At 44.0% G+C, this 10834-nt stretch overlaps 1 pseudogene; it reads right to left on the reverse strand.

Annotated features, from left to right (window-relative positions):
• Nucleotides 1–1447: 1447 nt before the first annotated feature.
• Nucleotides 1448–1568, reverse strand: LOC145390794 (5S ribosomal RNA; annotated as a pseudogene).
• Nucleotides 1569–10834: the final 9266 nt, after the last annotated feature.

A 10834-nucleotide genomic window follows, 5' to 3' on the forward strand; every position in this document is an offset into this window, starting at 1 on the left:
AGGTTTTAGCCCAAGTCAGTCCTTTTCAGCTCTTCCACAGTTCCTCCTTTCCTTCTTTTCCCTTGTGCTTGCTGTACCTCCTCTCTGTCTTGTCCTTTACCTTTCATGGGGTGATGTGAAGCCCACCGAAGTGCCCCTGTTAACTGAGTGGAATATGTGAATGCAGCTTCCACCCAGGAGCCAACCTTCGCAATTATCCCTGTGCCTTACTGTTGTTGGGTGCTGTCTGTCGACAGGGAACATAAGTCCACTGTTTATGATAACCTTGCAGGAGTGATTGGTTGTCTGTGGTAGATGAGTCAGTTGTCCAGACTGAATGGGGTTATTATACAACAACAACTAGTCCCCTCCTCATATGAGGATACTGTTCACTCGTGGTGAGGGTCTAATGACGTACCATATAAAAAGAAAAAAGAAAAAAAATTGTTGCCACCAATTTTCATTGACCACCTGCATCATAATCCTCACTTTCAGCTCTCTTTCTATCCCTCTGGTTCTGTTTGTCATTTGTACCTTCTTTGTTGCCTGGTCTTTCGTACTAAGTGATTGGAAGTTGTTGTTGTTGTTGTATGATAACCCCAATCAGTGTGTACAACTGACCCATGTACCACAGGCGAGCAATTGCTCATGCAAGATAATCCCATGCAGTTGACATATGTTCCCTTGCGACAGACAGCACTCCACGACGGTGAGGAGCAGGAATATTGTGAAGGTTTGGCTCCTAGGTGGAAGCTGCAGTCGCACATTCCACCCAGTTAACAGGAGCACCTCGGTGGGCTTCACATCACCCCCATGAAATGTAAAGGACAAGACAGAGAGGAGGGACAGCAAGCACAAGGGTAAAAGAAGGAAAGGAGGGCCAGCAGGCACAAGGATAAAAGAAGGAAAGGAGGGACAGCAAGCACAAGGGTAAAGAAGGAAAGGAGGGACAGTGGAAGAGCTGAAAAGGACTGACTTGGGACCGAAAGGGCGCCAAAACCACTGCATAGGATAAACTTGCAGGGGCGATTGCTTGCCTATGGTAGATGGGTCAGTTGCACAGACTGTCTGAGATTATTCACGAACAACAAAGTAGACCCTTAATATGACAACAATAATTGCTTATTTTCCAATCATTATTTTACATTCAGTCCCTCACTGAAGATCAGCAAATGTGTTCCCAGCCCAATGCTATTACAAAATAGAATATATTAAGTGAGTTTATTTTTTTAATTCCTTGTTTCTCTTGATTTACTTATTTTGCACACAATGGTCTATAATGTCTCATGTCTGACCCAATGCCTGTCATCAGCACATGGGAAATAGCATATGGTGCCTGGTGCTGTGTCCATCCATCCATCCATTGCCAGACGCCATGTATCCCAAACGGGGTGGTCAAGGGCTTAGAGTTAATTGTTTTACAGGGAGGGGCACTAATCCTCCACCAACCCCACTTGACACGTAGGGATGCCAACAGCATCTGGTGTTCCCAGGCGGTCACCCATCCAAGTACTAACCAGACCCAACGTTGCTTAACTTCGCTGATCGGACGGGAAGCGGTAATATTTAATAAAGATTATACCGTAACAAATAAAGCTTTGCATTTCATCAAATACAAAAACCCTTCAAGCATACTTAACATGAAATAAAGGACATGAGAACATGAAAATAATCTGAAATGTAACCTGACATATGATTTTACTAATATACCTAAGAAAAACAAGAAAATAATCTGAAATCTAACCTGACAAATGATTTTACTAATATACCTAAGAAAAACAAGAAAATAATCTGAAATCTAACCTGACATATATACCTAAGAAAATGTCTAATGAAACATTGATATTCAGGCATCATTGATACCAATATTTCCCAGCTTGCAGCAGAAATTACCAAGGTTAACCCTTAAGAATGATCATGAAAAGCGTTTTAGGTGATAAAATATTATGGGTCATTAACCTCTCTCTCTCCTGTAAACACAGCTGATTGAATCGTACGTCTGGGAGCAATGACAAGAAATGACAGGTAAAGTAGTATAGGCCTACAACATATGTTACTGATAAGTGTTCTCAACGAACAGTCATGTACCACCCCTAAGACGTACCGCATTTTCATTAAATCAACATATAACTAATTTTAGCAAAGTGTAGAGAGTATCTTCCTTGCATACTCACTTTTTATTGATGACCCTGCATGTTATTATTTTATACTGTTTCAAGCTCTCTCTCTCTCTCAGCAGACGAGTGACGAAGTAAAGACAGTGGTATGGCCCCTTTTTATATTTATTTAAGCTAAGGCAGCGAAAACTATATGACCTCTATGTCCCTATTATTCTTTCAATCCATGTAAAATATAGATAGTCAGGTATTATATTTATAGTCAAGCATAAAAAAGGTAAATAATTGTGATGAACACTAAACCTGGCATCCAATATGGCTCACTGCTGCGCGGCGTTGCCAAACTAAACACAGGGCAACATTGCCATATGTGCAAAGTGACAGAACTGGGCAGGAAAAAAAATTTCGCGGCCGGGTCACTGGGAGACTGACCTGGAGCGAGAAGGGCACCGACGCTCCCCTGTCCTAAGTCCCTCTTCCACTCAACCGGTCCGACAGCGACCATGCAAGAAAATGACATGACCCTGTGGGTGGGGCAGCCTTCACCAGGTTCAGGGTGGGACTGAGCCAGATTCAGTCCGAAGCAACACCACGGTACGGCCATTGTATGTGCTGGGGAGGGTACGGCCACTGTACGCCCCTCAGTTACTTTCCCCCCGTAGCACTGCCACAACGGCTACTGTACGTGTGTGGGAAGGTACAGCCACTGTACGCCCTTCAGCTACAGCCACATCTGGAGACAGCCTCGGAGTGTTAGCTATTGAGCGCACTCCGACTGGCAAAGAAAGGAGGAGTGCAACCGCGATAACGGCTACTGTACGTGTCGGGGAGGGTATGGTCACTGTACGCCCCTCATCCACTACCTCTTCCTCCTACAGGAGTAACACCGCGGTAACGGCAACTGTACGTGCCGGGGAAGGAGCGGCCACTGTACGCCCTTCAGTTACTTCCCGTGGGACAAGCAGACCCGTGGTAACGGCCAGTGTACGTGCTGAGGAGGGAGTGGCCACTGTACGCCCCTCATCTGCCTCTTCCTCCTTCGGGAGCAGCACCACCACAACGGCCACCATACGTGTGGGGGAAGAAGCGGCCACTGCATGCCCTTCAGCTGTGAACCCTGGGGATTATGGAACCGCCACAACAGCCACTATACATATGGGGGAAGGAGCGGCCACTGTACGCCCTTCATCCATGATTCCTGAGGTCCTCCCGGAGAAGGAGGTCCCTTGCGCGGCCAGCTTTTCACCTCTTGGCTGTGTGGGACGCCTCTCTCTTACTCCCTCCAGGTGTGGTTTCCCGGAGGTTCTGCCGGAATGGTGGCGCAGCCCTATGTCGGTCCTGCCGCCTACCCCTGGTCGGCCCCGGTTCCTGACGGATGCCAGACAGAAGAGGTGCTGCAGTCTGCCCCTGACGGCGCTCCTCCCTACAGGCGACCGCAGCATCCAGGCTCCCAGACCAGACCGGCGGGCCCCAGAGCCAGGCCATTTGGGCTCCACTCCCCCACGGCTCTCTGCCTGGAATAAGAGGCGACAGGCCCGTCTCCTGCAGCTGTTCGGCCCCAGTCCCGAGGGCCGCCCTTCAGGTCGAGGCCTCCAGGTCGGAGGGCCTCCCTGCACCCCACCGACGAGGCTCCAGCACGAGGGCCTCTCAGGTTTAGGCCCCCAGACAGGAGAACCTCCCTGCACCCCCCTGACAAAGAAAGCCCAGGCAGTGACACCCCTATGAGTAGTGCACTGTCTCCTGCAGGAGGGCTCCCCAGTAGAGCCCCCTCCCACGCCCGGGTGCCTCCTATGTTAAGCCCAGGAAACAAGGGCAAATAGTGACTTTAATGCATCTCGTGTACCTTGAAAAACCACAGAGACAGGAGTGAACAGTGACAGTGAAAGAGTGAGGCCAGAATAATATGTGACACACAGTCAGACAAATACCCAGGCAGAACAGAAAAGACTAGTGAGCACGGACACAGAGCCATACGGAAACGGGAAGAGCGCAAGGAAAAGCCAAAAGTCTGTGAACAGTGTCTCCGCGACTAAGTAACTATCCCTAGTGTCGCGACTCGTACTCTGACAAGTTATAGTAATATTCATTCTCTCGACCCCTGGCCCTCTTTACCCCTAGTGCATCTGGTTGAGACTATTCAATACTACTTCTGCCTATAGACATAATACGGGTATATAGAAATTACAACTCACCATCAATATATAATTGCAGAACTCCACTCTCTGCCTGTGCTGTGTGTGATACATTATATTGGGGAGCTAACTCTGTGAACCTGTCTCCACCATATCCTGTAACTCTTTGTTTTTACATTATAACAGTGTATTGAAATAAGCCAATAGATGTGTTAAGGTGTACTGCCTAATTTTTATGACCTGTTCCTTTGCTAAGTGTTATATTTCCGGTCTGGAAAGAGGACCTTACTCAGTCGCGGGCGTTTTTAGGACGAGAAGTCGGACTAAAAACATCCCGCATAACATCTACATGCTGTTTGCACTCAGTCACATTATTGCTTACCTCATACTTCTGCTGCTGTAGGTCAGCGTATACCTCCTCCTTCAATTGTTCCCGTTCTTCCTTCACTTCCCCCATGAATGCATCTAGCTGTCCTTGTATCCTCAGTTGTAGCTCCCTCTGTTGCTCCTGTAATGCCTCCTGAAGCTGTTCATATCGTTCTTTCTGTTCTTCGTTCTTTGATTTCTTTCTTCTGTGCCTGTAATTGTTCTTTCAGCTTTTTTTGTCCTTCGTTGTGCACTTGTAGTTGTTCTTTGACTTTGTTCTTCTGTGCCTGTAATTGTTCTTTGAATTCTTCACGTTGTGCCTGTAGTTTATCACTCTGTGCTTGCATTAGCTTCATGACTGTCGCCAGGGAAATTTCCTCCTCCTGCCCAGCTCGAGATCTTGTCTTCACACCTTCTGCTTCCATGTCGAAGGCTAGATTCACTGCAGCACTAAATAATCCCACACTCCTGACACCAGTGTTACGTCCCAGTCCCACACTGCCACAGGCTCCAACAGCAGTAGTTCAGTACAGGAAGGACGTTGCTCAGTGAGTTGTTCTTCCTATGGTCAGCCTTAAGGTGTGAAGTACACAGGATCAGCTGAGGCGAAAATAAACACTGGCTCCTTAAAGTTTACTGTCTTTATTTTCCAAATAACTACACTTAGTGCTTTCCAACTTCACGGTTCTCACATGCACTGGAGCTATAAAAACTTTACTAACTGCAATTACACTTAATACCTAACAACACTTCAGTGTTATTGCACTTCATGCTTGACACTTCACTGTCTTCTCAAGTACCAATGATATACTAATTTCGGTAACTCGTCACTCTTTGTCACTGTCTTTACGAGTACCGTAAGTACACAATCTTCTCTGACACCACACTGACACTGCACTACACCAAGACTGACTGCACTTCACACAAACTGACCTGAAACCCGACTAAACTTGTAATAATCTCTACCCCACCTAATAAAAACTTGCATTACTCTCGAAACTTCGTGTTTACTCTCCACGGGCAACAGTTGCCAACTCGGAAACAGCCCAAAACACGACAATGTTGTCTTACATTACATAACACTCTAAATCATTTACCATACGAACTTAAATTACATAATTTAACAAGCAATCACTTAAGTAAATCGTTATAGAGAAAAAGAACACAAAAATTAATGCACAACTTACGAAATAGCTACGCTCACAAACAACAGCCAAACTGGCAACTCAGATGACTCGTACGGGAACTTACGGTACGACAAACGTGTGGAAGGTACTATTGCGGCCAGGAGTTGTTAACCACCCTCGTCCAGCCAACCCGTGTATGTGGCAGAGTCGCATTCACGAGCACAGAAGTTGCGTTCGATGCTTTTCTGTCGAAAAATATCACTTCAGGTTTGGCCTTGTATTAATGGGTAAAGCAATAGTAATATTTGCTTTGAAGGTTTGACTCTGATAACACGAATATATCATACTGATTATTTAATAACTTGTTTTTCGTATAAAGCCAAGCAAGTGACAAATATGTATATATGGGTCCACTCCACGACTTTCTGTAGGTTTGAACCAGCGAACACGGAGTGAACAAGTTCGAAACATTCTTTTGTTACCAGGAGAGAGAGAGAGAGAGAGAGAGAGAGAGAGAGTAGTGGGTGCCTGGGAACTTTAGAGAAATGGGGTAGAGAAATGAGGTGCTCAGCACAGTTAAAGAGGGTTTTTTTTTTCGTTTCGCTTGGCTTTCTATGTCTAAATGACAAATGAAGGTAAATTATGAAATATAGTAACTGGATGACGAAGTGGTAATAGGGTCTGGCTAATGGTTGTTTGGTCCAAGGTGTGCAGTGGTAAGCCTAATTCCAGGCAACGGTCGCTGTTAAAAGTTGGATATTGTAAGTCCCATTTATTGTAAATATCTCCATGTATGTTTGCACTGCGTTTATGTCCTGTTGGACTTATTTTCACCCCAGGAATATTTTTATCTATGGACATTTTCACCACTCGGAACAAAATCTCCCATAGACCTATTTTTCTTAATGACTTTTTTTTTTCATTTTTGTCAGACACCTACTTTTCTACGTAAACCTGTTTCCCCATGAACTAGTTTCCCCATTGATGCATTTTCTCCTCATGGACCAAGTTTTCCGTCGACCTTGAACCTCTGCATGGATACAGGTTTCCTACATGGACGTTTACCCATGGACATATTTTCACAATGAACCTATTTTCCCAATAAACCTGTTATCCGACGTGGTTATATCACCCACTGATGCGTGCAGTTGAAACACAGACCTGTTAACCAACAGACGTATTGCTCTATGGACCTGTTGTAACCCACTGGATATATATACCTACTTCAGCATGATTCCAGAATAATATCCCCTGTGGACCGATTTTCACACACTGATCTATTCCCAATTCGGACGTATTCACTCAAATGACCTAATCCCAGAGGCCTGTTTTCCCACAATCTGTCCATCCACCTACACACCCACCCATCAACGCACATACCCACAACCTTACTCAGTACAGTATGTCTCAAAAGTAGGACGACATAAACCCGTCTTTTGCGTTATCCTACAGGTAGCCCCACCACCCACCCCACTTAATGCACGAACCCCACTCCACCCCATTTAACCAGCCCAACAAATCTTTCCCTCCCTCTCGCCCACCCACTCCACCTAATCCGTCTGTGAAACCGCCCAGCCTACACTAACCAAACCACCCACCCAGTCAGTCACCAACCTACCAGCCCGCATACCATGCTCCACAAGTCGGATGACTCGCAATTCAACACACACACACACACACACACACACACACACACACACACACACACACACACACACACACACACACACACACACACACCGCTCGCTGGTGCAGTGGTAACGCTCTCGCTTGCCAACTGGTGGACGGGAGTTCGCGCCTCGCTCAGGTTGCGAATGTTTCACTGACGAAGTGGGTGGTTACTGTCCCCCTTGAGCAAGGGGACGGGGGGGTGCGTGTGTGAAGGTCACAGCCTTGCCCTTAGATCGGACTATATGAGCTCTCAGCTCCCTTCCGGGAGGGTAAAAGATGACGATCACGACCATCAAAGTGATCCTGACCGACCCGGTGAATGGGGTGCTTCTGAAAAGCCTAGTATTCCGTCAGATGGCTCCACTGTAGCAGTAAACACATTCCCGCGCTGTTTAAAAAGCATAATTTTATTTGTTAAATATTTACACTGTTGTGTGAAATTGTGAATCATAGTAATGTCATATGCCGTAATATAAATAATACAAACAGAACACGTATATATAACGTATCATGAATTGTTTATATTTACCATAAACTGAAATTAAAATATCACTGATGGCATGTGATGGCAATCCGCCATTTCAGTGGTCCTATATTATTTAATTTCTGCTACATCTAGTGCAAGTTAGATTCTTAATACATAGTTTATTCAGAGTGTAAAGTACGCCTAGTGGGTATCTTGACTCATCCAGTCTCTATGTGGGCAGAAATTTAATGTTGAGTAAATACTGGCATTCACCATCAAAAATGATCCGGTCTGAGGAACCGTCCCAAAACCAAGATCGTTTACGCGTCATTCTTTGCCCGGTCTCACCGAGGACAGACGACTGTGGAAGGTACACAAGCCAAGACATCGCCTCCAAGTGATCCGCAAGATTCACACGGAGTCAAGTTCAGTATTCACGATTATATATATATATATATATATATATATATATATATATATATATATATATATATATATACAGTATATATATATATATATATATATATATATATATATATATATATATATATATATATCTATATAGTATATATACACACACACATGCAAACGTGAGAACACATGATGAGTAAATACTACTGCATCCTCTTAAATGTCTACCACGAGTGAGATTGCATCCAGGTCAAGAGGACTGGTATGTGCACAAGCTACTGACTCAGTCAGTGGAAGATCTTACAAACATATGTGTGTCGACAGGTGGCCTGGAGACAGTTCTCACATGACCATACCATGAGGGACTTGCCAAGAGGGGCAATGTGTGTGAGATATTGATGATAAGATGACCTTAAGGTATTTATTTGGTAGGCACTTGGTGAAATGTAAAAATTAAAATAACCACTAGTTCTCAACAGAAAAAGACAAAACTTCACTAACACTTTATTTACAAAAAGCTACAATGATACATATATGACTCACTCATGGTGCAAGGAAGCTGCAGGGGAAGGTCTCTCTCTCTCAGCTCAACAGTCAGGAACTCACATTACTGGACTATATGTGTTTGTGGGTGTGTCCATTTACGACAGTAATGTAACCAACGTCGGATACAGGGATATGAGAAATGGGCGTAGCTTAGTTAACAGCTAGAGAGGCAATATGTGGGAATGACAATCACACAAAGGTATCGCTCACTGAAACACACTGCCTGTACATAGTCACTTACGAACCAATGACGAATGTTATGAATTTAGCTTGTTTCTACTCTGAGTGAATCCGTGACATTACACGCCATCAAAATAAAATTTTTCATGGAAACTTGACATCCCTCGTGAAAAACTTAAACACGGGACTGTCTTGTGGTGCGCATGCGTGAAGGAAGCGAGTAAAATGTTGAATGCCAGTATTTACTCAACATTAAATTTCTGCCCACATAGAAACTGGATGAGTCTAGATACCCACTAGGCGTACTTTACAGTCTGAACAGACAATGTATTAAGAACCAAATTTGCACTAAATGTAGCAGAAATTAAATAATATAGGGTCACTGGAAGGACGGGTTACCATCACATGCCATCAATGATATTTTAATATCCGTTTATGATAAATGTAAACACTTCACGTTACGTTATATATACGTGTTCTATTTGTATTATTTATATTTCGGCATATGACATTACCATGATCCACATTTTCACACAACAGTATAGATATTTAACAAAGAAAAATATGCTTTTTAAACAGTGCGGGGAATGTGTTTACTGCAACAGTGGAGCCATCTAGCGGAATACTAGCTTTGAAAGCACCCCATTACACACACACACACACACACACAGGCGTGGTGGATTTCCTTACAAGATGAGTCTCACCGCCTAACTCAGTCGGTAGAAAATAGTACTCTTTACAGGGAGTCTGCCAGGCCGTAGATAATGGCCTTCATTCCGGCTACATACACATGATTTTATGCGATACGAGTAAATAACGTGCTCGAGCTAAACAGGGAATTTTTCCTTTGGCTAATGACGAAGGAGTTTATTTATCCTGGATAACGTCTCGTCGGACAACATGAAAGATGGATTTTATTCTTGGAAGTGCCAGTTACCTTTGCCAAATTATAAGGTAGGCCGCGTAACTTCTGTTAAATGCCTTATGTTCGCTTTTTTTTTTTTTCTATGGTAGTTGGCATCTGGAGATTTCTGTCAAACTCATGATTATTTCTCTCATTAGCTGGATATCTCTCTCTGGACAGAGAGGCAAATTACTTTCTTAAGCACAGCTTTTTGTTAAATCAACAGCATTAATCTCCTAATTCATTATTCCTCCGATAGCAAGTCTTAAAAAAAAAAAAAACTTTATCACAAAGCAAGGCAAGTTCTAGTGACTGATGGAAGAAGTATTCACACTGTGACCTGTTTTCAGTGGAGCACAGGAATCCAGGGTTTCTCATCCCATGCATTTCCCTGCCCCAGTCTGCCTCCAACTCCTTCTCCAAAATTCACAGGTGCTCACCATACACACACACACTCTCTCTCTCTCTCTCTCTCTCTCTCTCTCGGTACCAAATGAATGCTTCGAACTTGTTCACTCTGTGTTCGCTGATTCAAACGTACAGTACAGGAAGTCGTGGAGTGAAACCTACGAAACATATTTAAAATATGTCACTTGCTTGGTATCGTATGACAAAAAATAGTTACTAAATAATAAATGTGATATACTCGCGTTATCAGACACAAACCTTCAGAGTAAATATTACTTTTACTTTATCCATTAGTACAAGCCCAAAGCTGAAGGGATATCTTTCAACAGAAATGCATCGAAGGCAATTCTGTGCTCGTGAATGGGACGCTGCCACATACACGGGTTGGCTGGATGAGGGTGGCTAACAATTCCTGGCCGCAATAGTACATACTACCTACCTGGCAAATCTGCCTTCATAACACTACAATTATACGATAGTGTTGTGTATTACCAACATCGATTCAATATTTATTTTTTTCAGTTGAA

The sequence above is a fragment of the Coenobita brevimanus genome, chromosome 15 (genome assembly GCF_032717465.1).
Source record: "Coenobita brevimanus isolate Jiangsu-jjx chromosome 15, ASM3271746v2, whole genome shotgun sequence".
Classification (NCBI taxonomy): domain Eukaryota; kingdom Metazoa; phylum Arthropoda; class Malacostraca; order Decapoda; family Coenobitidae; genus Coenobita; species Coenobita brevimanus.